Source organism: Pungitius pungitius, chromosome 14 (genome assembly GCF_949316345.1).
Source record: "Pungitius pungitius chromosome 14, fPunPun2.1, whole genome shotgun sequence".
Taxonomy (NCBI): Eukaryota; Metazoa; Chordata; class Actinopteri; order Perciformes; family Gasterosteidae; genus Pungitius; species Pungitius pungitius.
The window spans coordinates 19,006,383-19,033,649 of NC_084913.1; the positions used below are offsets into that span (position 1 = coordinate 19,006,383).

General features: G+C 44.4%; 34 non-coding genes across 34 annotated transcripts; all 34 read left to right on the forward strand.

Annotated features, from left to right (window-relative positions):
- Positions 1–386: 386 nt before the first annotated feature.
- On the forward strand, positions 387–577 carry LOC134104262 (U2 spliceosomal RNA). Its single transcript, XR_009941702.1, has one exon. It is a non-coding gene; the product is annotated as a U2 spliceosomal RNA (small nuclear RNA).
- Positions 578–835: 258 nt separating this feature from the next.
- Positions 836–999, forward strand: LOC134105035 (U1 spliceosomal RNA). The gene has a single exon (XR_009942391.1). It is a non-coding gene; the product is annotated as a U1 spliceosomal RNA (small nuclear RNA).
- A 1,048-nt stretch (positions 1,000–2,047) lies between these two features.
- LOC134104406 (U5 spliceosomal RNA) lies at positions 2,048–2,163 on the forward strand. Its single transcript, XR_009941824.1, has one exon. It is a non-coding gene; the product is annotated as a U5 spliceosomal RNA (small nuclear RNA).
- Positions 2,164–2,786: 623 nt separating this feature from the next.
- LOC134104264 (U2 spliceosomal RNA) lies at positions 2,787–2,977 on the forward strand. The gene has a single exon (XR_009941703.1). It is a non-coding gene; the product is annotated as a U2 spliceosomal RNA (small nuclear RNA).
- Positions 2,978–3,235: 258 nt separating this feature from the next.
- Positions 3,236–3,399, forward strand: LOC134105037 (U1 spliceosomal RNA). The gene has a single exon (XR_009942392.1). It is a non-coding gene; the product is annotated as a U1 spliceosomal RNA (small nuclear RNA).
- A 1,048-nt stretch (positions 3,400–4,447) lies between these two features.
- Positions 4,448–4,563, forward strand: LOC134104407 (U5 spliceosomal RNA). Its single transcript, XR_009941825.1, has one exon. It is a non-coding gene; the product is annotated as a U5 spliceosomal RNA (small nuclear RNA).
- Positions 4,564–5,142: 579 nt separating this feature from the next.
- Positions 5,143–5,333, forward strand: LOC134104265 (U2 spliceosomal RNA). The gene has a single exon (XR_009941704.1). It is a non-coding gene; the product is annotated as a U2 spliceosomal RNA (small nuclear RNA).
- Positions 5,334–5,591: 258 nt separating this feature from the next.
- Positions 5,592–5,755, forward strand: LOC134105038 (U1 spliceosomal RNA). The gene has a single exon (XR_009942393.1). It is a non-coding gene; the product is annotated as a U1 spliceosomal RNA (small nuclear RNA).
- Positions 5,756–6,803: 1,048 nt separating this feature from the next.
- On the forward strand, positions 6,804–6,919 carry LOC134104408 (U5 spliceosomal RNA). The gene has a single exon (XR_009941826.1). It is a non-coding gene; the product is annotated as a U5 spliceosomal RNA (small nuclear RNA).
- Positions 6,920–7,542: 623 nt separating this feature from the next.
- LOC134104266 (U2 spliceosomal RNA) lies at positions 7,543–7,733 on the forward strand. The gene has a single exon (XR_009941705.1). It is a non-coding gene; the product is annotated as a U2 spliceosomal RNA (small nuclear RNA).
- A 258-nt stretch (positions 7,734–7,991) lies between these two features.
- Positions 7,992–8,155, forward strand: LOC134105039 (U1 spliceosomal RNA). Its single transcript, XR_009942394.1, has one exon. It is a non-coding gene; the product is annotated as a U1 spliceosomal RNA (small nuclear RNA).
- A 1,048-nt stretch (positions 8,156–9,203) lies between these two features.
- LOC134104409 (U5 spliceosomal RNA) lies at positions 9,204–9,319 on the forward strand. The gene has a single exon (XR_009941827.1). It is a non-coding gene; the product is annotated as a U5 spliceosomal RNA (small nuclear RNA).
- Positions 9,320–9,942: 623 nt separating this feature from the next.
- On the forward strand, positions 9,943–10,133 carry LOC134104267 (U2 spliceosomal RNA). The gene has a single exon (XR_009941706.1). It is a non-coding gene; the product is annotated as a U2 spliceosomal RNA (small nuclear RNA).
- Positions 10,134–10,391: 258 nt separating this feature from the next.
- LOC134105040 (U1 spliceosomal RNA) lies at positions 10,392–10,555 on the forward strand. The gene has a single exon (XR_009942395.1). It is a non-coding gene; the product is annotated as a U1 spliceosomal RNA (small nuclear RNA).
- A 1,427-nt stretch (positions 10,556–11,982) lies between these two features.
- On the forward strand, positions 11,983–12,173 carry LOC134104268 (U2 spliceosomal RNA). The gene has a single exon (XR_009941707.1). It is a non-coding gene; the product is annotated as a U2 spliceosomal RNA (small nuclear RNA).
- A 258-nt stretch (positions 12,174–12,431) lies between these two features.
- LOC134105041 (U1 spliceosomal RNA) lies at positions 12,432–12,595 on the forward strand. Its single transcript, XR_009942396.1, has one exon. It is a non-coding gene; the product is annotated as a U1 spliceosomal RNA (small nuclear RNA).
- A 1,048-nt stretch (positions 12,596–13,643) lies between these two features.
- LOC134104410 (U5 spliceosomal RNA) lies at positions 13,644–13,759 on the forward strand. Its single transcript, XR_009941828.1, has one exon. It is a non-coding gene; the product is annotated as a U5 spliceosomal RNA (small nuclear RNA).
- A 579-nt stretch (positions 13,760–14,338) lies between these two features.
- LOC134104270 (U2 spliceosomal RNA) lies at positions 14,339–14,529 on the forward strand. Its single transcript, XR_009941709.1, has one exon. It is a non-coding gene; the product is annotated as a U2 spliceosomal RNA (small nuclear RNA).
- A 258-nt stretch (positions 14,530–14,787) lies between these two features.
- On the forward strand, positions 14,788–14,951 carry LOC134105042 (U1 spliceosomal RNA). The gene has a single exon (XR_009942397.1). It is a non-coding gene; the product is annotated as a U1 spliceosomal RNA (small nuclear RNA).
- Positions 14,952–15,999: 1,048 nt separating this feature from the next.
- Positions 16,000–16,115, forward strand: LOC134104413 (U5 spliceosomal RNA). Its single transcript, XR_009941830.1, has one exon. It is a non-coding gene; the product is annotated as a U5 spliceosomal RNA (small nuclear RNA).
- A 623-nt stretch (positions 16,116–16,738) lies between these two features.
- On the forward strand, positions 16,739–16,929 carry LOC134104271 (U2 spliceosomal RNA). Its single transcript, XR_009941710.1, has one exon. It is a non-coding gene; the product is annotated as a U2 spliceosomal RNA (small nuclear RNA).
- Positions 16,930–17,188: 259 nt separating this feature from the next.
- On the forward strand, positions 17,189–17,352 carry LOC134105043 (U1 spliceosomal RNA). Its single transcript, XR_009942398.1, has one exon. It is a non-coding gene; the product is annotated as a U1 spliceosomal RNA (small nuclear RNA).
- Positions 17,353–18,404: 1,052 nt separating this feature from the next.
- On the forward strand, positions 18,405–18,520 carry LOC134104414 (U5 spliceosomal RNA). Its single transcript, XR_009941831.1, has one exon. It is a non-coding gene; the product is annotated as a U5 spliceosomal RNA (small nuclear RNA).
- A 579-nt stretch (positions 18,521–19,099) lies between these two features.
- On the forward strand, positions 19,100–19,290 carry LOC134104272 (U2 spliceosomal RNA). The gene has a single exon (XR_009941711.1). It is a non-coding gene; the product is annotated as a U2 spliceosomal RNA (small nuclear RNA).
- Positions 19,291–19,549: 259 nt separating this feature from the next.
- Positions 19,550–19,713, forward strand: LOC134105044 (U1 spliceosomal RNA). The gene has a single exon (XR_009942399.1). It is a non-coding gene; the product is annotated as a U1 spliceosomal RNA (small nuclear RNA).
- A 1,052-nt stretch (positions 19,714–20,765) lies between these two features.
- LOC134104415 (U5 spliceosomal RNA) lies at positions 20,766–20,881 on the forward strand. The gene has a single exon (XR_009941832.1). It is a non-coding gene; the product is annotated as a U5 spliceosomal RNA (small nuclear RNA).
- A 623-nt stretch (positions 20,882–21,504) lies between these two features.
- LOC134104273 (U2 spliceosomal RNA) lies at positions 21,505–21,695 on the forward strand. The gene has a single exon (XR_009941712.1). It is a non-coding gene; the product is annotated as a U2 spliceosomal RNA (small nuclear RNA).
- Positions 21,696–21,953: 258 nt separating this feature from the next.
- On the forward strand, positions 21,954–22,117 carry LOC134105045 (U1 spliceosomal RNA). Its single transcript, XR_009942400.1, has one exon. It is a non-coding gene; the product is annotated as a U1 spliceosomal RNA (small nuclear RNA).
- A 1,048-nt stretch (positions 22,118–23,165) lies between these two features.
- LOC134104416 (U5 spliceosomal RNA) lies at positions 23,166–23,281 on the forward strand. The gene has a single exon (XR_009941833.1). It is a non-coding gene; the product is annotated as a U5 spliceosomal RNA (small nuclear RNA).
- A 623-nt stretch (positions 23,282–23,904) lies between these two features.
- On the forward strand, positions 23,905–24,095 carry LOC134104275 (U2 spliceosomal RNA). Its single transcript, XR_009941713.1, has one exon. It is a non-coding gene; the product is annotated as a U2 spliceosomal RNA (small nuclear RNA).
- A 258-nt stretch (positions 24,096–24,353) lies between these two features.
- On the forward strand, positions 24,354–24,517 carry LOC134105048 (U1 spliceosomal RNA). Its single transcript, XR_009942402.1, has one exon. It is a non-coding gene; the product is annotated as a U1 spliceosomal RNA (small nuclear RNA).
- A 1,048-nt stretch (positions 24,518–25,565) lies between these two features.
- On the forward strand, positions 25,566–25,681 carry LOC134104417 (U5 spliceosomal RNA). The gene has a single exon (XR_009941834.1). It is a non-coding gene; the product is annotated as a U5 spliceosomal RNA (small nuclear RNA).
- Positions 25,682–26,304: 623 nt separating this feature from the next.
- Positions 26,305–26,495, forward strand: LOC134104276 (U2 spliceosomal RNA). Its single transcript, XR_009941714.1, has one exon. It is a non-coding gene; the product is annotated as a U2 spliceosomal RNA (small nuclear RNA).
- Positions 26,496–26,753: 258 nt separating this feature from the next.
- On the forward strand, positions 26,754–26,917 carry LOC134105049 (U1 spliceosomal RNA). Its single transcript, XR_009942403.1, has one exon. It is a non-coding gene; the product is annotated as a U1 spliceosomal RNA (small nuclear RNA).
- The last annotated feature ends 350 nt before the right edge of the window (positions 26,918–27,267 follow it).

The window sequence follows — 27,267 nt, forward strand, 5'->3', positions numbered from 1 at the left end:
CACTCTCTGAATTATAAGTGAATTCAACAAGAGTTCATCAAGAGCTTACACTTTTGATTGGAAGGAATCAACAAGAGTTCATCAAGAGCTTACACTTTTGATTGGAAGGAACCAACAAGAGTTCATCAAGAGCTTACACTTTTGATTGGAAGGAACCAACAAGAGTTCATCAAGAGCTTACACTTTTGATTGGAAGGAATCAACAAGAGTTCATCAAGAGCTTACACTTTTGATTGGAAGGAAATCAAAGATTTTTAAGAATACAGGCTGCGTGGGGAGTGGGATGTTAAGTAACAGGCGACTGCCACGCCCATTTGTATGAGCCGCACCCTGACATTTGAGAGATGCGCTAGTCCGTTGGGTCTGGAGGCAAACATTCATGTGTCATCGCTTCTCGGCCTTTTGGCTAAGATCAAGTGTAGTATCTGTTCTTATCAGTTTAATATCTGATATGTCCTCTATATGAGGACTACATATTAAGCCGATTTTTAGCTCTGGGAGATGAAAAAGGGGCTTGCTCTGCTCACTCCAAGCATTGACCCGGTATTGCAGCACTTCCGGGAACGGTGCAACCTTTATCTTGTGAAAAAATAACTGGTGACCCAATTCATTGGTGTAGTCTAGGTAGTTGGTTTGCCTCTGTGTACAAGTCTCAACTGGCTGAGACTTTTGGCAAGCAACTGATATGTTTACTCATCAATTGTGCCTTTATTTTGCATTTCACACTGATCACTGATTTTAAATTCACTGATCTGTGAGGACGGTGCCATCTGGGAACCGTCACCCCAAGTGCTCTGTTTGGGAATACCACTCCTGTCTCTGTCACTACCAACTTATACTTACCTGGCAGGGGAGATACCATGATCACAAAGGTGGTTCACCCAGGGCGAGGCTCAGCCATTGCACTCCGGCTGTGTTGACCACTGCGAATTCCTCAAATGTGGGAATCTCGACTGCATAATTTGTGGTAGTGGGGGACTGCGTCCGCGCTCTCCCCTGATATTAGTGTCAAAGAAAAACCAGTGCTTTCCACTTGGACACATCTCTTTCAACTACTGTTGATCCCCAAGATTGAGCCTCTTTGCCAACAATGGACCAGTATACTCACCACTGGAGTGTTAAACCACTGAGTGATTGTCTGAATTAACAGTAAACCAACAACATTTCAGGAGGGCCTTACAATTTTTGATTGAAAAAAAATCAATGACTTTTGAGGTTTGTTTTTGGGTGATTCCATTTTCGGACAGAGGTGCCTGAAAGTGAAATCACTGTCTGAATTCAAAGTGAATTCAACAAGAGTTCATCAGGAGCTTGCACGTGTGTGCTCGTGTGCATGCTCTACCCATGGTGGCCCTGAGCTTGTGTGTGAAGTTTGCAGAGTGCGGCTGTCAGTCCAAGAATTTGTGAAACCGACCACTACAAACCGGGAAATGAGTTTGGATTTTGCCTGCAACTCTGTCTTGGTTGGTGCTGGGCTGCTGAAATTTGGACCAGCTCCTCCCGGGGCCCTCAGGGGGGCCACTGTAGATTTTGGGCCCAATAGGAGGTTCCCCTGGGGAAGCTCCCATTGACTCCCATTCAGTCCGAGTGTGTGTGTGTGCGTGCACGTGTGTACTTGCGTGCATGCTCTTCCCGTGGTGGCCCTGAGCCTGTGTGTGAAGTTTTCAGAGTGTTTTTGTGGTAGTTGGGGACTGCGTCCGCACTCTCCACTGATATTAGTGTCAAAGAAAAACCAGTGCTTTTAACTTGCACACATCTCTTTGAACTACTGTTGGTCCCCAAGATTGAGCTTCTTTGCCAACAATGGACCTGTTTACTCACCACTGGAGTGTTAAATCACTGAATGATTGTCTGAATTCACAGTAAACCAACAACATTTCAGGAGGGCCTTACAATTTTTGATTGAAAAGAAATCATAGATTTTTTGAGGAAAGGGGGCTGGGAAATGGGTTAGGCTTTGGACACCCGCAGCTCAACCACTCCCTACCGCAAGAGGGATTACTTGTTCCACAGGGATATAGGGCTGCCTTTCACCTGATTGTGCTACTGACTTTGGTTTCTCTTCAATACGCATAAGTCTTTCGCCTTTTACTAAAGACTTCCGTGGAGAGGAACAACAATGAGTTGACCTTATTTTTTGCCAGGCTCTGCTATTTGGCTAAGCCTCATGTACTTGTAAGAAAAATAAATTAGTAGGATGGAAGAGCCTGTCATTTGAGTAAACTTATTCCTGGAGTCTCTGGTTGAGCTTTGGATCAAGTCTCAAATTACTGTCTGAATTTAGAGTGAAATCAAGATTTAGGCAGGAGCTTACACTTTTGATTGCAAAAAAACCGAATGATTTTTGAGGGCTGTTTGGGGTTAGTTCCATTTTTAGACAGAGGTGCCTAAAAGTGAAATCACTCTCTGAATTATAAGTGAATTCAACAAGAGTTCATCAAGAGCTTACACTTTTGATTGGAAGGAATCAACAAGAGTTCATCAAGAGCTTACACTTTTGATTGGAAGGAACCAACAAGAGTTCATCAAGAGCTTACACTTTTGATTGGAAGGAACCAACAAGAGTTCATCAAGAGCTTACACTTTTGATTGGAAGGAATCAACAAGAGTTCATCAAGAGCTTACACTTTTGATTGGAAGGAAATCAAAGATTTTTAAGAATACAGGCTGCGTGGGGAGTGGGATGTTAAGTAACAGGCGACTGCCACGCCCATTTGTATGAGCCGCACCCTGACATTTGAGAGATGCGCTAGTCCGTTGGGTCTGGAGGCAAACATTCATGTGTCATCGCTTCTCGGCCTTTTGGCTAAGATCAAGTGTAGTATCTGTTCTTATCAGTTTAATATCTGATATGTCCTCTATATGAGGACTACATATTAAGCCGATTTTTAGCTCTGGGAGATGAAAAAGGGGCTTGCTCTGCTCACTCCAAGCATTGACCCGGTATTGCAGCACTTCCGGGAACGGTGCAACCTTTATCTTGTGAAAAAATAACTGGTGACCCAATTCATTGGTGTAGTCTAGGTAGTTGGTTTGCCTCTGTGTACAAGTCTCAACTGGCTGAGACTTTTGGCAAGCAACTGATATGTTTACTCATCAATTGTGCCTTTATTTTGCATTTCACACTGATCACTGATTTTAAATTCACTGATCTGTGAGGACGGTGCCATCTGGGAACCGTCACCCCAAGTGCTCTGTTTGGGAATACCACTCCTGTCTCTGTCACTACCAACTTATACTTACCTGGCAGGGGAGATACCATGATCACAAAGGTGGTTCACCCAGGGCGAGGCTCAGCCATTGCACTCCGGCTGTGTTGACCACTGCGAATTCCTCAAATGTGGGAATCTCGACTGCATAATTTGTGGTAGTGGGGGACTGCGTCCGCGCTCTCCCCTGATATTAGTGTCAAAGAAAAACCAGTGCTTTCCACTTGGACACATCTCTTTCAACTACTGTTGATCCCCAAGATTGAGCCTCTTTGCCAACAATGGACCAGTATACTCACCACTGGAGTGTTAAACCACTGAGTGATTGTCTGAATTAACAGTAAACCAACAACATTTCAGGAGGGCCTTACAATTTTTGATTGAAAAAAAATCAATGACTTTTGAGGTTTGTTTTTGGGTGATTCCATTTTCGGACAGAGGTGCCTGAAAGTGAAATCACTGTCTGAATTCAAAGTGAATTCAACAAGAGTTCATCAGGAGCTTGCACGTGTGTGCTCGTGTGCATGCTCTACCCATGGTGGCCCTGAGCTTGTGTGTGAAGTTTGCAGAGTGCGGCTGTCAGTCCAAGAATTTGTGAAACCGACCACTACAAACCGGGAAATGAGTTTGGATTTTGCCTGCAACTCTGTCTTGGTTGGTGCTGGGCTGCTGAAATTTGGACCAGCTCCTCCCGGGGCCCTCAGGGGGGCCACTGTAGATTTTGGGCCCAATAGGAGGTTCCCCTGGGGAAGCTCCCATTGACTCCCATTCAGTCCGAGTGTGTGTGTGTGCGTGCACGTGTGTACTTGCGTGCATGCTCTTCCCGTGGTGGCCCTGAGCCTGTGTGTGAAGTTTTCAGAGTGTTTTTGTGGTAGTTGGGGACTGCGTCCGCACTCTCCACTGATATTAGTGTCAAAGAAAAACCAGTGCTTTTAACTTGCACACATCTCTTTGAACTACTGTTGGTCCCCAAGATTGAGCTTCTTTGCCAACAATGGACCTGTTTACTCACCACTGGAGTGTTAAATCACTGAATGATTGTCTGAATTCACAGTAAACCAACAACATTTCAGGAGGGCCTTACAATTTTTGATTGAAAAGAAATCATAGATTTTTTGAGGAAAGGGGGCTGGGAAATGGGTTAGGCTTTGGACACCCGCAGCTCAACCACTCCCTACCGCAAGAGGGATTACTTGTTCCACAGGGATATAGGGCTGCCTTTCACCTGATTGTGCTACTGACTTTGGTTTCTCTTCAATACGCATAAGTCTTTCGCCTTTTACTAAAGACTTCCGTGGAGAGGAACAACAATGAGTTGACCTTATTTTTTGCCAGGCTCTGCTATTTGGCTAAGCCTCATGTACTTGTAAGAAAAATAAATTAGTAGGATGGAAGAGCCTGTCATTTGAGTAAACTTATTCCTGGAGTCTCTGGTTGAGCTTTGGATCAAGTCTCAAATTACTGTCTGAATTTAGAGTGAAATCAAGATTTAGGCAGGAGCTTACACTTTTGATTGCAAAAAAACCGAATGATTTTTGAGGGCTGTTTGGGGTTAGTTCCATTTTTAGACAGAGGTGCCTAAAAGTGAAATCACTCTCTGAATTATAAGTGAATTCAACAAGAGTTCATCAAGAGCTTACACTTTTGATTGGAAGGAATCAACAAGAGTTCATCAAGAGCTTACACTTTTGATTGGAAGGAACCAACAAGAGTTCATCAAGAGCTTACACTTTTGATTGGAAGGAATCAACAAGAGTTCATCAAGAGCTTACACTTTTGATTGGAAGGAAATCAAAGATTTTTAAGAATACAGGCTGCGTGGGGAGTGGGATGTTAAGTAACAGGCGACTGCCACGCCCATTTGTATGAGCCGCACCCTGACATTTGAGAGATGCGCTAGTCCGTTGGGTCTGGAGGCAAACATTCATGTGTCATCGCTTCTCGGCCTTTTGGCTAAGATCAAGTGTAGTATCTGTTCTTATCAGTTTAATATCTGATATGTCCTCTATATGAGGACTACATATTAAGCCGATTTTTAGCTCTGGGAGATGAAAAAGGGGCTTGCTCTGCTCACTCCAAGCATTGACCCGGTATTGCAGCACTTCCGGGAACGGTGCAACCTTTATCTTGTGAAAAAATAACTGGTGACCCAATTCATTGGTGTAGTCTAGGTAGTTGGTTTGCCTCTGTGTACAAGTCTCAACTGGCTGAGACTTTTGGCAAGCAACTGATATGTTTACTCATCAATTGTGCCTTTATTTTGCATTTCACACTGATCACTGATTTTAAATTCACTGATCTGTGAGGACGGTGCCATCTGGGAACCGTCACCCCAAGTGCTCTGTTTGGGAATACCACTCCTGTCTCTGTCACTACCAACTTATACTTACCTGGCAGGGGAGATACCATGATCACAAAGGTGGTTCACCCAGGGCGAGGCTCAGCCATTGCACTCCGGCTGTGTTGACCACTGCGAATTCCTCAAATGTGGGAATCTCGACTGCATAATTTGTGGTAGTGGGGGACTGCGTCCGCGCTCTCCCCTGATATTAGTGTCAAAGAAAAACCAGTGCTTTCCACTTGGACACATCTCTTTCAACTACTGTTGATCCCCAAGATTGAGCCTCTTTGCCAACAATGGACCAGTATACTCACCACTGGAGTGTTAAACCACTGAGTGATTGTCTGAATTAACAGTAAACCAACAACATTTCAGGAGGGCCTTACAATTTTTGATTGAAAAAAAATCAATGACTTTTGAGGTTTGTTTTTGGGTGATTCCATTTTCGGACAGAGGTGCCTGAAAGTGAAATCACTGTCTGAATTCAAAGTGAATTCAACAAGAGTTCATCAGGAGCTTGCACGTGTGTGCTCGTGTGCATGCTCTACCCATGGTGGCCCTGAGCTTGTGTGTGAAGTTTGCAGAGTGCGGCTGTCAGTCCAAGAATTTGTGAAACCGACCACTACAAACCGGGAAATGAGTTTGGATTTTGCCTGCAACTCTGTCTTGGTTGGTGCTGGGCTGCTGAAATTTGGACCAGCTCCTCCCGGGGCCCTCAGGGGGGCCACTGTAGATTTTGGGCCCAATAGGAGGTTCCCCTGGGGAAGCTCCCATTGACTCCCATTCAGTCCGAGTGTGTGTGTGTGCGTGCACGTGTGTACTTGCGTGCATGCTCTTCCCGTGGTGGCCCTGAGCCTGTGTGTGAAGTTTTCAGAGTGTTTTTGTGGTAGTTGGGGACTGCGTCCGCACTCTCCACTGATATTAGTGTCAAAGAAAAACCAGTGCTTTTAACTTGCACACATCTCTTTGAACTACTGTTGGTCCCCAAGATTGAGCTTCTTTGCCAACAATGGACCTGTTTACTCACCACTGGAGTGTTAAATCACTGAATGATTGTCTGAATTCACAGTAAACCAACAACATTTCAGGAGGGCCTTACAATTTTTGATTGAAAAGAAATCATAGATTTTTTGAGGAAAGGGGGCTGGGAAATGGGTTAGGCTTTGGACACCCGCAGCTCAACCACTCCCTACCGCAAGAGGGATTACTTGTTCCACAGGGATATAGGGCTGCCTTTCACCTGATTGTGCTACTGACTTTGGTTTCTCTTCAATACGCATAAGTCTTTCGCCTTTTACTAAAGACTTCCGTGGAGAGGAACAACAATGAGTTGACCTTATTTTTTGCCAGGCTCTGCTATTTGGCTAAGCCTCATGTACTTGTAAGAAAAATAAATTAGTAGGATGGAAGAGCCTGTCATTTGAGTAAACTTATTCCTGGAGTCTCTGGTTGAGCTTTGGATCAAGTCTCAAATTACTGTCTGAATTTAGAGTGAAATCAAGATTTAGGCAGGAGCTTACACTTTTGATTGCAAAAAAACCGAATGATTTTTGAGGGCTGTTTGGGGTTAGTTCCATTTTTAGACAGAGGTGCCTAAAAGTGAAATCACTCTCTGAATTATAAGTGAATTCAACAAGAGTTCATCAAGAGCTTACACTTTTGATTGGAAGGAATCAACAAGAGTTCATCAAGAGCTTACACTTTTGATTGGAAGGAACCAACAAGAGTTCATCAAGAGCTTACACTTTTGATTGGAAGGAACCAACAAGAGTTCATCAAGAGCTTACACTTTTGATTGGAAGGAATCAACAAGAGTTCATCAAGAGCTTACACTTTTGATTGGAAGGAAATCAAAGATTTTTAAGAATACAGGCTGCGTGGGGAGTGGGATGTTAAGTAACAGGCGACTGCCACGCCCATTTGTATGAGCCGCACCCTGACATTTGAGAGATGCGCTAGTCCGTTGGGTCTGGAGGCAAACATTCATGTGTCATCGCTTCTCGGCCTTTTGGCTAAGATCAAGTGTAGTATCTGTTCTTATCAGTTTAATATCTGATATGTCCTCTATATGAGGACTACATATTAAGCCGATTTTTAGCTCTGGGAGATGAAAAAGGGGCTTGCTCTGCTCACTCCAAGCATTGACCCGGTATTGCAGCACTTCCGGGAACGGTGCAACCTTTATCTTGTGAAAAAATAACTGGTGACCCAATTCATTGGTGTAGTCTAGGTAGTTGGTTTGCCTCTGTGTACAAGTCTCAACTGGCTGAGACTTTTGGCAAGCAACTGATATGTTTACTCATCAATTGTGCCTTTATTTTGCATTTCACACTGATCACTGATTTTAAATTCACTGATCTGTGAGGACGGTGCCATCTGGGAACCGTCACCCCAAGTGCTCTGTTTGGGAATACCACTCCTGTCTCTGTCACTACCAACTTATACTTACCTGGCAGGGGAGATACCATGATCACAAAGGTGGTTCACCCAGGGCGAGGCTCAGCCATTGCACTCCGGCTGTGTTGACCACTGCGAATTCCTCAAATGTGGGAATCTCGACTGCATAATTTGTGGTAGTGGGGGACTGCGTCCGCGCTCTCCCCTGATATTAGTGTCAAAGAAAAACCAGTGCTTTCCACTTGGACACATCTCTTTCAACTACTGTTGATCCCCAAGATTGAGCCTCTTTGCCAACAATGGACCAGTATACTCACCACTGGAGTGTTAAACCACTGAGTGATTGTCTGAATTAACAGTAAACCAACAACATTTCAGGAGGGCCTTACAATTTTTGATTGAAAAAAAATCAATGACTTTTGAGGTTTGTTTTTGGGTGATTCCATTTTCGGACAGAGGTGCCTGAAAGTGAAATCACTGTCTGAATTCAAAGTGAATTCAACAAGAGTTCATCAGGAGCTTGCACGTGTGTGCTCGTGTGCATGCTCTACCCATGGTGGCCCTGAGCTTGTGTGTGAAGTTTGCAGAGTGCGGCTGTCAGTCCAAGAATTTGTGAAACCGACCACTACAAACCGGGAAATGAGTTTGGATTTTGCCTGCAACTCTGTCTTGGTTGGTGCTGGGCTGCTGAAATTTGGACCAGCTCCTCCCGGGGCCCTCAGGGGGGCCACTGTAGATTTTGGGCCCAATAGGAGGTTCCCCTGGGGAAGCTCCCATTGACTCCCATTCAGTCCGAGTGTGTGTGTGTGCGTGCACGTGTGTACTTGCGTGCATGCTCTTCCCGTGGTGGCCCTGAGCCTGTGTGTGAAGTTTTCAGAGTGTTTTTGTGGTAGTTGGGGACTGCGTCCGCACTCTCCACTGATATTAGTGTCAAAGAAAAACCAGTGCTTTTAACTTGCACACATCTCTTTGAACTACTGTTGGTCCCCAAGATTGAGCTTCTTTGCCAACAATGGACCTGTTTACTCACCACTGGAGTGTTAAATCACTGAATGATTGTCTGAATTCACAGTAAACCAACAACATTTCAGGAGGGCCTTACAATTTTTGATTGAAAAGAAATCATAGATTTTTTGAGGAAAGGGGGCTGGGAAATGGGTTAGGCTTTGGACACCCGCAGCTCAACCACTCCCTACCGCAAGAGGGATTACTTGTTCCACAGGGATATAGGGCTGCCTTTCACCTGATTGTGCTACTGACTTTGGTTTCTCTTCAATACGCATAAGTCTTTCGCCTTTTACTAAAGACTTCCGTGGAGAGGAACAACAATGAGTTGACCTTATTTTTTGCCAGGCTCTGCTATTTGGCTAAGCCTCATGTACTTGTAAGAAAAATAAATTAGTAGGATGGAAGAGCCTGTCATTTGAGTAAACTTATTCCTGGAGTCTCTGGTTGAGCTTTGGATCAAGTCTCAAATTACTGTCTGAATTTAGAGTGAAATCAAGATTTAGGCAGGAGCTTACACTTTTGATTGCAAAAAAACCGAATGATTTTTGAGGGCTGTTTGGGGTTAGTTCCATTTTTAGACAGAGGTGCCTAAAAGTGAAATCACTCTCTGAATTATAAGTGAATTCAACAAGAGTTCATCAAGAGCTTACACTTTTGATTGGAAGGAATCAACAAGAGTTCATCAAGAGCTTACACTTTTGATTGGAAGGAACCAACAAGAGTTCATCAAGAGCTTACACTTTTGATTGGAAGGAACCAACAAGAGTTCATCAAGAGCTTACACTTTTGATTGGAAGGAATCAACAAGAGTTCATCAAGAGCTTACACTTTTGATTGGAAGGAAATCAAAGATTTTTAAGAATACAGGCTGCGTGGGGAGTGGGATGTTAAGTAACAGGCGACTGCCACGCCCATTTGTATGAGCCGCACCCTGACATTTGAGAGATGCGCTAGTCCGTTGGGTCTGGAGGCAAACATTCATGTGTCATCGCTTCTCGGCCTTTTGGCTAAGATCAAGTGTAGTATCTGTTCTTATCAGTTTAATATCTGATATGTCCTCTATATGAGGACTACATATTAAGCCGATTTTTAGCTCTGGGAGATGAAAAAGGGGCTTGCTCTGCTCACTCCAAGCATTGACCCGGTATTGCAGCACTTCCGGGAACGGTGCAACCTTTATCTTGTGAAAAAATAACTGGTGACCCAATTCATTGGTGTAGTCTAGGTAGTTGGTTTGCCTCTGTGTACAAGTCTCAACTGGCTGAGACTTTTGGCAAGCAACTGATATGTTTACTCATCAATTGTGCCTTTATTTTGCATTTCACACTGATCACTGATTTTAAATTCACTGATCTGTGAGGACGGTGCCATCTGGGAACCGTCACCCCAAGTGCTCTGTTTGGGAATACCACTCCTGTCTCTGTCACTACCAACTTATACTTACCTGGCAGGGGAGATACCATGATCACAAAGGTGGTTCACCCAGGGCGAGGCTCAGCCATTGCACTCCGGCTGTGTTGACCACTGCGAATTCCTCAAATGTGGGAATCTCGACTGCATAATTTGTGGTAGTGGGGGACTGCGTCCGCGCTCTCCCCTGATATTAGTGTCAAAGAAAAACCAGTGCTTTCCACTTGGACACATCTCTTTCAACTACTGTTGATCCCCAAGATTGAGCCTCTTTGCCAACAATGGACCAGTATACTCACCACTGGAGTGTTAAACCACTGAGTGATTGTCTGAATTAACAGTAAACCAACAACATTTCAGGAGGGCCTTACAATTTTTGATTGAAAAAAAATCAATGACTTTTGAGGTTTGTTTTTGGGTGATTCCATTTTCGGACAGAGGTGCCTGAAAGTGAAATCACTGTCTGAATTCAAAGTGAATTCAACAAGAGTTCATCAGGAGCTTGCACGTGTGTGCTCGTGTGCATGCTCTACCCATGGTGGCCCTGAGCTTGTGTGTGAAGTTTGCAGAGTGCGGCTGTCAGTCCAAGAATTTGTGAAACCGACCACTACAAACCGGGAAATGAGTTTGGATTTTGCCTGCAACTCTGTCTTGGTTGGTGCTGGGCTGCTGAAATTTGGACCAGCTCCTCCCGGGGCCCTCAGGGGGGCCACTGTAGATTTTGGGCCCAATAGGAGGTTCCCCTGGGGAAGCTCCCATTGACTCCCATTCAGTCCGAGTGTGTGTGTGTGCGTGCACGTGTGTACTTGCGTGCATGCTCTTCCCGTGGTGGCCCTGAGCCTGTGTGTGAAGTTTTCAGAGTGTTTTTGTGGTAGTTGGGGACTGCGTCCGCACTCTCCACTGATATTAGTGTCAAAGAAAAACCAGTGCTTTTAACTTGCACACATCTCTTTGAACTACTGTTGGTCCCCAAGATTGAGCTTCTTTGCCAACAATGGACCTGTTTACTCACCACTGGAGTGTTAAATCACTGAATGATTGTCTGAATTCACAGTAAACCAACAACATTTCAGGAGGGCCTTTGGATCAAGTCTCAAATTACTGTCTGAATTTAGAGTGAAATCAAGATTTAGGCAGGAGCTTACACTTTTGATTGCAAAAAAACCGAATGATTTTTGAGGGCTGTTTGGGGTTAGTTCCATTTTTAGACAGAGGTGCCTAAAAGTGAAATCACTCTCTGAATTATAAGTGAATTCAACAAGAGTTCATCAAGAGCTTACACTTTTGATTGGAAGGAATCAACAAGAGTTCATCAAGAGCTTACACTTTTGATTGGAAGGAACCAACAAGAGTTCATCAAGAGCTTACACTTTTGATTGGAAGGAACCAACAAGAGTTCATCAAGAGCTTACACTTTTGATTGGAAGGAATCAACAAGAGTTCATCAAGAGCTTACACTTTTGATTGGAAGGAAATCAAAGATTTTTAAGAATACAGGCTGCGTGGGGAGTGGGATGTTAAGTAACAGGCGACTGCCACGCCCATTTGTATGAGCCGCACCCTGACATTTGAGAGATGCGCTAGTCCGTTGGGTCTGGAGGCAAACATTCATGTGTCATCGCTTCTCGGCCTTTTGGCTAAGATCAAGTGTAGTATCTGTTCTTATCAGTTTAATATCTGATATGTCCTCTATATGAGGACTACATATTAAGCCGATTTTTAGCTCTGGGAGATGAAAAAGGGGCTTGCTCTGCTCACTCCAAGCATTGACCCGGTATTGCAGCACTTCCGGGAACGGTGCAACCTTTATCTTGTGAAAAAATAACTGGTGACCCAATTCATTGGTGTAGTCTAGGTAGTTGGTTTGCCTCTGTGTACAAGTCTCAACTGGCTGAGACTTTTGGCAAGCAACTGATATGTTTACTCATCAATTGTGCCTTTATTTTGCATTTCACACTGATCACTGATTTTAAATTCACTGATCTGTGAGGACGGTGCCATCTGGGAACCGTCACCCCAAGTGCTCTGTTTGGGAATACCACTCCTGTCTCTGTCACTACCAACTTATACTTACCTGGCAGGGGAGATACCATGATCACAAAGGTGGTTCACCCAGGGCGAGGCTCAGCCATTGCACTCCGGCTGTGTTGACCACTGCGAATTCCTCAAATGTGGGAATCTCGACTGCATAATTTGTGGTAGTGGGGGACTGCGTCCGCGCTCTCCCCTGATATTAGTGTCAAAGAAAAACCAGTGCTTTCCACTTGGACACATCTCTTTCAACTACTGTTGATCCCCAAGATTGAGCCTCTTTGCCAACAATGGACCAGTATACTCACCACTGGAGTGTTAAACCACTGAGTGATTGTCTGAATTAACAGTAAACCAACAACATTTCAGGAGGGCCTTACAATTTTTGATTGAAAAAAAATCAATGACTTTTGAGGTTTGTTTTTGGGTGATTCCATTTTCGGACAGAGGTGCCTGAAAGTGAAATCACTGTCTGAATTCAAAGTGAATTCAACAAGAGTTCATCAGGAGCTTGCACGTGTGTGCTCGTGTGCATGCTCTACCCATGGTGGCCCTGAGCTTGTGTGTGAAGTTTGCAGAGTGCGGCTGTCAGTCCAAGAATTTGTGAAACCGACCACTACAAACCGGGAAATGAGTTTGGATTTTGCCTGCAACTCTGTCTTGGTTGGTGCTGGGCTGCTGAAATTTGGACCAGCTCCTCCCGGGGCCCTCAGGGGGGCCACTGTAGATTTTGGGCCCAATAGGAGGTTCCCCTGGGGAAGCTCCCATTGACTCCCATTCAGTCCGAGTGTGTGTGTGTGCGTGCACGTGTGTACTTGCGTGCATGCTCTTCCCGTGGTGGCCCTGAGCCTGTGTGTGAAGTTTTCAGAGTGTTTTTGTGGTAGTTGGGGACTGCGTCCGCACTCTCCACTGATATTAGTGTCAAAGAAAAACCAGTGCTTTTAACTTGCACACATCTCTTTGAACTACTGTTGGTCCCCAAGATTGAGCTTCTTTGCCAACAATGGACCTGTTTACTCACCACTGGAGTGTTAAATCACTGAATGATTGTCTGAATTCACAGTAAACCAACAACATTTCAGGAGGGCCTTACAATTTTTGATTGAAAAGAAATCATAGATTTTTTGAGGAAAGGGGGCTGGGAAATGGGTTAGGCTTTGGACACCCGCAGCTCAACCACTCCCTACCGCAAGAGGGATTACTTGTTCCACAGGGATATAGGGCTGCCTTTCACCTGATTGTGCTACTGACTTTGGTTTCTCTTCAATACGCATAAGTCTTTCGCCTTTTACTAAAGACTTCCGTGGAGAGGAACAACAATGAGTTGACCTTATTTTTTGCCAGGCTCTGCTATTTGGCTAAGCCTCATGTACTTGTAAGAAAAATAAATTAGTAGGATGGAAGAGCCTGTCATTTGAGTAAACTTATTCCTGGAGTCTCTGGTTGAGCTTTGGATCAAGTCTCAAATTACTGTCTGAATTTAGAGTGAAATCAAGATTTAGGCAGGAGCTTACACTTTTGATTGCAAAAAAACCGAATGATTTTTGAGGGCTGTTTGGGGTTAGTTCCATTTTTAGACAGAGGTGCCTAAAAGTGAAATCACTCTCTGAATTATAAGTGAATTCAACAAGAGTTCATCAAGAGCTTACACTTTTGATTGGAAGGAATCAACAAGAGTTCATCAAGAGCTTACACTTTTGATTGGAAGGAACCAACAAGAGTTCATCAAGAGCTTACACTTTTGATTGGAAGGAATCAACAAGAGTTCATCAAGAGCTTACACTTTTGATTGGAAGGAAATCAAAGATTTTTAAGAATACAGGCTGCGTGGGGAGTGGGATGTTAAGTAACAGGCGACTGCCACGCCCATTTGTATGAGCCGCACCCTGACATTTGAGAGATGCGCTAGTCCGTTGGGTCTGGAGGCAAACATTCATGTGTCATCGCTTCTCGGCCTTTTGGCTAAGATCAAGTGTAGTATCTGTTCTTATCAGTTTAATATCTGATATGTCCTCTATATGAGGACTACATATTAAGCCGATTTTTAGCTCTGGGAGATGAAAAAGGGGCTTGCTCTGCTCACTCCAAGCATTGACCCGGTATTGCAGCACTTCCGGGAACGGTGCAACCTTTATCTTGTGAAAAAATAACTGGTGACCCAATTCATTGGTGTAGTCTAGGTAGTTGGTTTGCCTCTGTGTACAAGTCTCAACTGGCTGAGACTTTTGGCAAGCAACTGATATGTTTACTCATCAATTGTGCCTTTATTTTGCATTTCACACTGATCACTGATTTTAAATTCACTGATCTGTGAGGACGGTGCCATCTGGGAACCGTCACCCCAAGTGCTCTGTTTGGGAATACCACTCCTGTCTCTGTCACTACCAACTTATACTTACCTGGCAGGGGAGATACCATGATCACAAAGGTGGTTCACCCAGGGCGAGGCTCAGCCATTGCACTCCGGCTGTGTTGACCACTGCGAATTCCTCAAATGTGGGAATCTCGACTGCATAATTTGTGGTAGTGGGGGACTGCGTCCGCGCTCTCCCCTGATATTAGTGTCAAAGAAAAACCAGTGCTTTCCACTTGGACACATCTCTTTCAACTACTGTTGATCCCCAAGATTGAGCCTCTTTCCCAACAATGGACCAGTATACTCACCACTGGAGTGTTAAACCACTGAGTGATTGTCTGAATTAACAGTAAACCAACAACATTTCAGGAGGGCCTTACAATTTTTGATTGAAAAAAAATCAATGACTTTTGAGGTTTGTTTTTGGGTGATTCCATTTTCGGACAGAGGTGCCTGAAAGTGAAATCACTGTCTGAATTCAAAGTGAATTCAACAAGAGTTCATCAGGAGCTTGCACGTGTGTGCTCGTGTGCATGCTCTACCCATGGTGGCCCTGAGCTTGTGTGTGAAGTTTGCAGAGTGCGGCTGTCAGTCCAAGAATTTGTGAAACCGACCACTACAAACCGGGAAATGAGTTTGGATTTTGCCTGCAACTCTGTCTTGGTTGGTGCTGGGCTGCTGAAATTTGGACCAGCTCCTCCCGGGGCCCTCAGGGGGGCCACTGTAGATTTTGGGCCCAATAGGAGGTTCCCCTGGGGAAGCTCCCATTGACTCCCATTCAGTCCGAGTGTGTGTGTGTGCGTGCACGTGTGTACTTGCGTGCATGCTCTTCCCGTGGTGGCCCTGAGCCTGTGTGTGAAGTTTTCAGAGTGTTTTTGTGGTAGTTGGGGACTGCGTCCGCACTCTCCACTGATATTAGTGTCAAAGAAAAACCAGTGCTTTTAACTTGCACACATCTCTTTGAACTACTGTTGGTCCCCAAGATTGAGCTTCTTTGCCAACAATGGACCTGTTTACTCACCACTGGAGTGTTAAATCACTGAATGATTGTCTGAATTCACAGTAAACCAACAACATTTCAGGAGGGCCTTACAATTTTTGATTGAAAAGAAATCATAGATTTTTTGAGGAAAGGGGGCTGGGAAATGGGTTAGGCTTTGGACACCCGCAGCTCAACCACTCCCTACCGCAAGAGGGATTACTTGTTCCACAGGGATATAGGGCTGCCTTTCACCTGATTGTGCTACTGACTTTGGTTTCTCTTCAATACGCATAAGTCTTTCGCCTTTTACTAAAGACTTCCGTGGAGAGGAACAACAATGAGTTGACCTTATTTTTTGCCAGGCTCTGCTATTTGGCTAAGCCTCATGTACTTGTAAGAAAAATAAATTAGTAGGATGGAAGAGCCTGTCATTTGAGTAAACTTATTCCTGGAGTCTCTGGTTGAGCTTTGGATCAAGTCTCAAATTACTGTCTGAATTTAGAGTGAAATCAAGATTTAGGCAGGAGCTTACACTTTTGATTGCAAAAAAACCGAATGATTTTTGAGGGCTGTTTGGGGTTAGTTCCATTTTTAGACAGAGGTGCCTAAAAGTGAAATCACTCTCTGAATTATAAGTGAATTCAACAAGAGTTCATCAAGAGCTTACACTTTTGATTGGAAGGAATCAACAAGAGTTCATCAAGAGCTTACACTTTTGATTGGAAGGAATCAACAAGAGTTCATCAAGAGCTTACAATTTTGATTGGAAGGAATCAACAAGAGTTCATCAAGAGCTTACACTTTTGATTGGAAGGAATCAACAAGAGTTCATCAAGAGCTTACACTTTTGATTGGAAGGAAATCAAAGATTTTTAAGAATACAGGCTGCGTGGGGAGTGGGATGTTAAGTAACAGGCGACTGCCACGCCCATTTGTATGAGCCGCACCCCGACATTTGAGAGATGCGCTAGTCCGTTGGGTCTGGAGGCAAACATTCATGTGTCATCGCTTCTCGGCCTTTTGGCTAAGATCAAGTGTAGTATCTGTTCTTATCAGTTTAATATCTGATATGTCCTCTATATGAGGACTACATATTAAGCCGATTTTTAGCTCTGGGAGATGAAAAAGGGGCTTGCTCTGCTCACTCCAAGCATTGACCCGGTATTGCAGCACTTCCGGGAACGGTGCAACCTTTATCTTGTGAAAAAAATAACTGGTGACCCAATTCATTGGTGTAGTCTAGGTAGTTGGTTTGCCTCTGTGTACAAGTCTCAACTGGCTGAGACTTTTGGCAAGCAACTGATATGTTTACTCATCAATTGTGCCTTTATTTTGCATTTCACACTGATCACTGATTTTAAATTCACTGATCTGTGAGGACGGTGCCATCTGGGAACCGTCACCCCAAGTGCTCTGTTTGGGAATACCACTCCTGTCTCTGTCACTACCAACTTATACTTACCTGGCAGGGGAGATACCATGATCACAAAGGTGGTTCACCCAGGGCGAGGCTCAGCCATTGCACTCCGGCTGTGTTGACCACTGCGAATTCCTCAAATGTGGGAATCTCGACTGCATAATTTGTGGTAGTGGGGGACTGCGTCCGCGCTCTCCCCTGATATTAGTGTCAAAGAAAAACCAGTGCTTTCCACTTGGACACATCTCTTTCAACTACTGTTGGTCCCCAAGATTGAGCCTCTTTGCCAACAATGGACCAGTATACTCACCACTGGAGTGTTAAACCACTGAGTGATTGTCTGAATTAACAGTAAACCAACAACATTTCAGGAGGGCCTTACAATTTTTGATTGAAAAAAAATCAATGACTTTTGAGGTTTGTTTTTGGGTGATTCCATTTTCGGACAGAGGTGCCTGAAAGTGAAATCACTGTCTGAATTCAAAGTGAATTCAACAAGAGTTCATCAGGAGCTTGCACGTGTGTGCTCGTGTGCATGCTCTACCCATGGTGGCCCTGAGCTTGTGTGTGAAGTTTGCAGAGTGCGGCTGTCAGTCCAAGAATTTGTGAAACCGACCACTACAAACCGGGAAATGAGTTTGGATTTTGCCTGCAACTCTGTCTTGGTTGGTGCTGGGCTGCTGAAATTTGGACCAGCTCCTCCCGGGGCCCTCAGGGGGGCCACTGTAGATTTTGGGCCCAATAGGAGGTTCCCCTGGGGAAGCTCCCATTGACTCCCATTCAGTCCGAGTGTGTGTGTGTGTGTGCGTGCACGTGTGTACTTGCGTGCATGCTCTTCCCGTGGTGGCCCTGAGCCTGTGTGTGAAGTTTTCAGAGTGTTTTTGTGGTAGTTGGGGACTGCGTCCGCACTCTCCACTGATATTAGTGTCAAAGAAAAACCAGTGCTTTTAACTTGCACACATCTCTTTGAACTACTGTTGGTCCCCAAGATTGAGCTTCTTTGCCAACAATGGACCTGTTTACTCACCACTGGAGTGTTAAATCACTGAATGATTGTCTGAATTCACAGTAAACCAACAACATTTCAGGAGGGCCTTACAATTTTTGATTGAAAAGAAATCATAGATTTTTTGAGGAAAGGGGGCTGGGAAATGGGTTAGGCTTTGGACACCCGCAGCTCAACCACTCCCTACCGCAAGAGGGATTACTTGTTCCACAGGGATATAGGGCTGCCTTTCACCTGATTGTGCTACTGACTTTGGTTTCTCTTCAATACGCATAAGTCTTTCGCCTTTTACTAAAGACTTCCGTGGAGAGGAACAACAATGAGTTGACCTTATTTTTTGCCAGGCTCTGCTATTTGGCTAAGCCTCATGTACTTGTAAGAAAAATAAATTAGTAGGATGGAAGAGCCTGTCATTTGAGTAAACTTATTCCTGGAGTCTCTGGTTGAGCTTTGGATCAAGTCTCAAATTACTGTCTGAATTTAGAGTGAAATCAAGATTTAGGCAGGAGCTTACACTTTTGATTGCAAAAAAACCGAATGATTTTTGAGGGCTGTTTGGGGTTAGTTCCATTTTTAGACAGAGGTGCCTAAAAGTGAAATCACTCTCTGAATTATAAGTGAATTCAACAAGAGTTCATCAAGAGCTTACACTTTTGATTGGAAGGAATCAACAAGAGTTCATCAAGAGCTTACAATTTTGATTGGAAGGAATCAACAAGAGTTCATCAAGAGCTTACACTTTTGATTGGAAGGAATCAACAAGAGTTCATCAAGAGCTTACACTTTTGATTGGAAGGAAATCAAAGATTTTTAAGAATACAGGCTGCGTGGGGAGTGGGATGTTAAGTAACAGGCGACTGCCACGCCCATTTGTATGAGCCGCACCCCGACATTTGAGAGATGCGCTAGTCCGTTGGGTCTGGAGGCAAACATTCATGTGTCATCGCTTCTCGGCCTTTTGGCTAAGATCAAGTGTAGTATCTGTTCTTATCAGTTTAATATCTGATATGTCCTCTATATGAGGACTACATATTAAGCCGATTTTTAGCTCTGGGAGATGAAAAAGGGGCTTGCTCTGCTCACTCCAAGCATTGACCCGGTATTGCAGCACTTCCGGGAACGGTGCAACCTTTATCTTGTGAAAAAAATAACTGGTGACCCAATTCATTGGTGTAGTCTAGGTAGTTGGTTTGCCTCTGTGTACAAGTCTCAACTGGCTGAGACTTTTGGCAAGCAACTGATATGTTTACTCATCAATTGTGCCTTTATTTTGCATTTCACACTGATCACTGATTTTAAATTCACTGATCTGTGAGGACGGTGCCATCTGGGAACCGTCACCCCAAGTGCTCTGTTTGGGAATACCACTCCTGTCTCTGTCACTACCAACTTATACTTACCTGGCAGGGGAGATACCATGATCACAAAGGTGGTTCACCCAGGGCGAGGCTCAGCCATTGCACTCCGGCTGTGTTGACCACTGCGAATTCCTCAAATGTGGGAATCTCGACTGCATAATTTGTGGTAGTGGGGGACTGCGTCCGCGCTCTCCCCTGATATTAGTGTCAAAGAAAAACCAGTGCTTTCCACTTGGACACATCTCTTTCAACTACTGTTGGTCCCCAAGATTGAGCCTCTTTGCCAACAATGGACCAGTATACTCACCACTGGAGTGTTAAACCACTGAGTGATTGTCTGAATTAACAGTAAACCAACAACATTTCAGGAGGGCCTTACAATTTTTGATTGAAAAAAAATCAATGACTTTTGAGGTTTGTTTTTGGGTGATTCCATTTTCGGACAGAGGTGCCTGAAAGTGAAATCACTGTCTGAATTCAAAGTGAATTCAACAAGAGTTCATCAGGAGCTTGCACGTGTGTGCTCGTGTGCATGCTCTACCCATGGTGGCCCTGAGCTTGTGTGTGAAGTTTGCAGAGTGCGGCTGTCAGTCCAAGAATTTGTGAAACCGACCACTACAAACCGGGAAATGAGTTTGGATTTTGCCTGCAACTCTGTCTTGGTTGGTGCTGGGCTGCTGAAATTTGGACCAGCTCCTCCCGGGGCCCTCAGGGGGGCCACTGTAGATTTTGGGCCCAATAGGAGGTTCCCCTGGGGAAGCTCCCATTGACTCCCATTCAGTCCGAGTGTGTGTGTGTGTGTGCGTGCACGTGTGTACTTGCGTGCATGCTCTTCCCGTGGTGGCCCTGAGCCTGTGTGTGAAGTTTTCAGAGTGTTTTTGTGGTAGTTGGGGACTGCGTCCGCACTCTCCACTGATATTAGTGTCAAAGAAAAACCAGTGCTTTTAACTTGCACACATCTCTTTGAACTACTGTTGGTCCCCAAGATTGAGCTTCTTTGCCAACAATGGACCTGTTTACTCACCACTGGAGTGTTAAATCACTGAATGATTGTCTGAATTCACAGTAAACCAACAACATTTCAGGAGGGCCTTACAATTTTTGATTGAAAAGAAATCATAGATTTTTTGAGGAAAGGGGGCTGGGAAATGGGTTAGGCTTTGGACACCCGCAGCTCAACCACTCCCTACCGCAAGAGGGATTACTTGTTCCACAGGGATATAGGGCTGCCTTTCACCTGATTGTGCTACTGACTTTGGTTTCTCTTCAATACGCATAAGTCTTTCGCCTTTTACTAAAGACTTCCGTGGAGAGGAACAACAATGAGTTGACCTTATTTTTTGCCAGGCTCTGCTATTTGGCTAAGCCTCATGTACTTGTAAGAAAAATAAATTAGTAGGATGGAAGAGCCTGTCATTTGAGTAAACTTATTCCTGGAGTCTCTGGTTGAGCTTTGGATCAAGTCTCAAATTACTGTCTGAATTTAGAGTGAAATCAAGATTTAGGCAGGAGCTTACACTTTTGATTGCAAAAAAACCGAATGATTTTTGAGGGCTGTTTGGGGTTAGTTCCATTTTTAGACAGAGGTGCCTAAAAGTGAAATCACTCTCTGAATTATAAGTGAATTCAACAAGAGTTCATCAAGAGCTTACACTTTTGATTGGAAGGAATCAACAAGAGTTCATCAAGAGCTTACACTTTTGATTGGAAGGAACCAACAAGAGTTCATCAAGAGCTTACACTTTTGATTGGAAGGAACCAACAAGAGTTCATCAAGAGCTTACACTTTTGATTGGAAGGAATCAACAAGAGTTCATCAAGAGCTTACACTTTTGATTGGAAGGAAATCAAAGATTTTTAAGAATACAGGCTGCGTGGGGAGTGGGATGTTAAGTAACAGGCGACTGCCACGCCCATTTGTATGAGCCGCACCCTGACATTTGAGAGATGCGCTAGTCCGTTGGGTCTGGAGGCAAACATTCATGTGTCATCGCTTCTCGGCCTTTTGGCTAAGATCAAGTGTAGTATCTGTTCTTATCAGTTTAATATCTGATATGTCCTCTATATGAGGACTACATATTAAGCCGATTTTTAGCTCTGGGAGATGAAAAAGGGGCTTGCTCTGCTCACTCCAAGCATTGACCCGGTATTGCAGCACTTCCGGGAACGGTGCAACCTTTATCTTGTGAAAAAATAACTGGTGACCCAATTCATTGGTGTAGTCTAGGTAGTTGGTTTGCCTCTGTGTACAAGTCTCAACTGGCTGAGACTTTTGGCAAGCAACTGATATGTTTACTCATCAATTGTGCCTTTATTTTGCATTTCACACTGATCACTGATTTTAAATTCACTGATCTGTGAGGACGGTGCCATCTGGGAACCGTCACCCCAAGTGCTCTGTTTGGGAATACCACTCCTGTCTCTGTCACTACCAACTTATACTTACCTGGCAGGGGAGATACCATGATCACAAAGGTGGTTCACCCAGGGCGAGGCTCAGCCATTGCACTCCGGCTGTGTTGACCACTGCGAATTCCTCAAATGTGGGAATCTCGACTGCATAATTTGTGGTAGTGGGGGACTGCGTCCGCGCTCTCCCCTGATATTAGTGTCAAAGAAAAACCAGTGCTTTCCACTTGGACACATCTCTTTCAACTACTGTTGATCCCCAAGATTGAGCCTCTTTGCCAACAATGGACCAGTATACTCACCACTGGAGTGTTAAACCACTGAGTGATTGTCTGAATTAACAGTAAACCAACAACATTTCAGGAGGGCCTTACAATTTTTGATTGAAAAAAAATCAATGACTTTTGAGGTTTGTTTTTGGGTGATTCCATTTTCGGACAGAGGTGCCTGAAAGTGAAATCACTGTCTGAATTCAAAGTGAATTCAACAAGAGTTCATCAGGAGCTTGCACGTGTGTGCTCGTGTGCATGCTCTACCCATGGTGGCCCTGAGCTTGTGTGTGAAGTTTGCAGAGTGCGGCTGTCAGTCCAAGAATTTGTGAAACCGACCACTACAAACCGGGAAATGAGTTTGGATTTTGCCTGCAACTCTGTCTTGGTTGGTGCTGGGCTGCTGAAATTTGGACCAGCTCCTCCCGGGGCCCTCAGGGGGGCCACTGTAGATTTTGGGCCCAATAGGAGGTTCCCCTGGGGAAGCTCCCATTGACTCCCATTCAGTCCGAGTGTGTGTGTGTGCGTGCACGTGTGTACTTGCGTGCATGCTCTTCCCGTGGTGGCCCTGAGCCTGTGTGTGAAGTTTTCAGAGTGTTTTTGTGGTAGTTGGGGACTGCGTCCGCACTCTCCACTGATATTAGTGTCAAAGAAAAACCAGTGCTTTTAACTTGCACACATCTCTTTGAACTACTGTTGGTCCCCAAGATTGAGCTTCTTTGCCAACAATGGACCTGTTTACTCACCACTGGAGTGTTAAATCACTGAATGATTGTCTGAATTCACAGTAAACCAACAACATTTCAGGAGGGCCTTACAATTTTTGATTGAAAAGAAATCATAGATTTTTTGAGGAAAGGGGGCTGGGAAATGGGTTAGGCTTTGGACACCCGCAGCTCAACCACTCCCTACCGCAAGAGGGATTACTTGTTCCACAGGGATATAGGGCTGCCTTTCACCTGATTGTGCTACTGACTTTGGTTTCTCTTCAATACGCATAAGTCTTTCGCCTTTTACTAAAGACTTCCGTGGAGAGGAACAACAATGAGTTGACCTTATTTTTTGCCAGGCTCTGCTATTTGGCTAAGCCTCATGTACTTGTAAGAAAAATAAATTAGTAGGATGGAAGAGCCTGTCATTTGAGTAAACTTATTCCTGGAGTCTCTGGTTGAGCTTTGGATCAAGTCTCAAATTACTGTCTGAATTTAGAGTGAAATCAAGATTTAGGCAGGACCTTACACTTTTGATTGCAAAAAAACCGAATGATTTTTGAGGGCTGTTTGGGGTTAGTTCCATTTTTAGACAGAGGTGCCTAAAAGTGAAATCACTCTCTGAATTATAAGTGAATTCAACAAGAGTTCATCAAGAGCTTACACTTTTGATTGGAAGGAATCAACAAGAGTTCATCAAGAGCTTACACTTTTGATTGGAAGGAACCAACAAGAGTTCATCAAGAGCTTACACTTTTGATTGGAAGGAACCAACAAGAGTTCATCAAGAGCTTACACTTTTGATTGGAAGGAATCAACAAGAGTTCATCAAGAGCTTACACTTTTGATTGGAAGGAAATCAAAGATTTTTAAGAATACAGGCTGCGTGGGGAGTGGGATGTTAAGTAACAGGCGACTGCCACGCCCATTTGTATGAGCCGCACCCTGACATTTGAGAGATGCGCTAGTCCGTTGGGTCTGGAGGCAAACATTCATGTGTCATCGCTTCTCGGCCTTTTGGCTAAGATCAAGTGTAGTATCTGTTCTTATCAGTTTAATATCTGATATGTCCTCTATATGAGGACTACATATTAAGCCGATTTTTAGCTCTGGGAGATGAAAAAGGGGCTTGCTCTGCTCACTCCAAGCATTGACCCGGTATTGCAGCACTTCCGGGAACGGTGCAACCTTTATCTTGTGAAAAAATAACTGGTGACCCAATTCATTGGTGTAGTCTAGGTAGTTGGTTTGCCTCTGTGTACAAGTCTCAACTGGCTGAGACTTTTGGCAAGCAACTGATATGTTTACTCATCAATTGTGCCTTTATTTTGCATTTCACACTGATCACTGATTTTAAATTCACTGATCTGTGAGGACGGTGCCATCTGGGAACCGTCACCCCAAGTGCTCTGTTTGGGAATACCACTCCTGTCTCTGTCACTACCAACTTATACTTACCTGGCAGGGGAGATACCATGATCACAAAGGTGGTTCACCCAGGGCGAGGCTCAGCCATTGCACTCCGGCTGTGTTGACCACTGCGAATTCCTCAAATGTGGGAATCTCGACTGCATAATTTGTGGTAGTGGGGGACTGCGTCCGCGCTCTCCCCTGATATTAGTGTCAAAGAAAAACCAGTGCTTTCCACTTGGACACATCTCTTTCAACTACTGTTGATCCCCAAGATTGAGCCTCTTTGCCAACAATGGACCAGTATACTCACCACTGGAGTGTTAAACCACTGAGTGATTGTCTGAATTAACAGTAAACCAACAACATTTCAGGAGGGCCTTACAATTTTTGATTGAAAAAAAATCAATGACTTTTGAGGTTTGTTTTTGGGTGATTCCATTTTCGGACAGAGGTGCCTGAAAGTGAAATCACTGTCTGAATTCAAAGTGAATTCAACAAGAGTTCATCAGGAGCTTGCACGTGTGTGCTCGTGTGCATGCTCTACCCATGGTGGCCCTGAGCTTGTGTGTGAAGTTTGCAGAGTGCGGCTGTCAGTCCAAGAATTTGTGAAACCGACCACTACAAACCGGGAAATGAGTTTGGATTTTGCCTGCAACTCTGTCTTGGTTGGTGCTGGGCTGCTGAAATTTGGACCAGCTCCTCCCGGGGCCCTCAGGGGGGCCACTGTAGATTTTGGGCCCAATAGGAGGTTCCCCTGGGGAAGCTCCCATTGACTCCCATTCAGTCCGAGTGTGTGTGTGTGCGTGCACGTGTGTACTTGCGTGCATGCTCTTCCCGTGGTGGCCCTGAGCCTGTGTGTGAAGTTTTCAGAGTGTTTTTGTGGTAGTTGGGGACTGCGTCCGCACTCTCCACTGATATTAGTGTCAAAGAAAAACCAGTGCTTTTAACTTGCACACATCTCTTTGAACTACTGTTGGTCCCCAAGATTGAGCTTCTTTGCCAACAATGGACCTGTTTACTCACCACTGGAGTGTTAAATCACTGAATGATTGTCTGAATTCACAGTAAACCAACAACATTTCAGGAGGGCCTTACAATTTTTGATTGAAAAGAAATCATAGATTTTTTGAGGAAAGGGGGCTGGGAAATGGGTTAGGCTTTGGACACCCGCAGCTCAACCACTCCCTACCGCAAGAGGGATTACTTGTTCCACAGGGATATAGGGCTGCCTTTCACCTGATTGTGCTACTGACTTTGGTTTCTCTTCAATACGCATAAGTCTTTCGCCTTTTACTAAAGACTTCCGTGGAGAGGAACAACAATGAGTTGACCTTATTTTTTGCCAGGCTCTGCTATTTGGCTAAGCCTCATGTACTTGTAAGAAAAATAAATTAGTAGGATGGAAGAGCCTGTCATTTGAGTAAACTTATTCCTGGAGTCTCTGGTTGAGCTTTGGATCAAGTCTCAAATTACTGTCTGAATTTAGAGTGAAATCAAGATTTAGACAGGAGCTTACACTTTTGATTGCAAAAAAACCGAATGATTTTTGAGGGCTGTTTGGGGTTAGTTCCATTTTTAGACAGAGGTGCCTAAAAGTGAAATCACTCTCTGAATTATAAGTGAATTCAACAAGAGTTCATCAAGAGCTTACACTTTTGATTGGAAGGAATCAACAAGAGTTCATCAAGAGCTTACACTTTTGATTGGAAGGAACCAACAAGAGTTCATCAAGAGCTTACACTTTTGATTGGAAGGAACCAACAAGAGTTCATCAAGAGCTTACACTTTTGATTGGAAGGAATCAACAAGAGTTCATCAAGAGCTTACACTTTTGATTGGAAGGAAATCAAAGATTTTTAAGAATACAGGCTGCGTGGGGAGTGGGATGTTAAGTAACAGGCGACTGCCACGCCCATTTGTATGAGCCGCACCCTGACATTTGAGAGATGCGCTAGTCCGTTGGGTCTGGAGGCAAACATTCATGTGTCATCGCTTCTCGGCCTTTTGGCTAAGATCAAGTGTAGTATCTGTTCTTATCAGTTTAATATCTGATATGTCCTCTATATGAGGACTACATATTAAGCCGATTTTTAGCTCTGGGAGATGAAAAAGGGGCTTGCTCTGCTCACTCCAAGCATTGACCCGGTATTGCAGCACTTCCGGGAACGGTGCAACCTTTATCTTGTGAAAAAATAACTGGTGACCCAATTCATTGGTGTAGTCTAGGTAGTTGGTTTGCCTCTGTGTACAAGTCTCAACTGGCTGAGACTTTTGGCAAGCAACTGATATGTTTACTCATCAATTGTGCCTTTATTTTGCATTTCACACTGATCACTGATTTTAAATTCACTGATCTGTGAGGACGGTGCCATCTGGGAACCGTCACCCCAAGTGCTCTGTTTGGGAATACCACTCCTGTCTCTGTCACTACCAACTTATACTTACCTGGCAGGGGAGATACCATGATCACAAAGGTGGTTCACCCAGGGCGAGGCTCAGCCATTGCACTCCGGCTGTGTTGACCACTGCGAATTCCTCAAATGTGGGAATCTCGACTGCATAATTTGTGGTAGTGGGGGACTGCGTCCGCGCTCTCCCCTGATATTAGTGTCAAAGAAAAACCAGTGCTTTCCACTTGGACACATCTCTTTCAACTACTGTTGATCCCCAAGATTGAGCCTCTTTGCCAACAATGGACCAGTATACTCACCACTGGAGTGTTAAACCACTGAGTGATTGTCTGAATTAACAGTAAACCAACAACATTTCAGGAGGGCCTTACAATTTTTGATTGAAAAAAAATCAATGACTTTTGAGGTTTGTTTTTGGGTGATTCCATTTTCGGACAGAGGTGCCTGAAAGTGAAATCACTGTCTGAATTCAAAGTGAATTCAACAAGAGTTCATCAGGAGCTTGCACGTGTGTGCTCGTGTGCATGCTCTACCCATGGT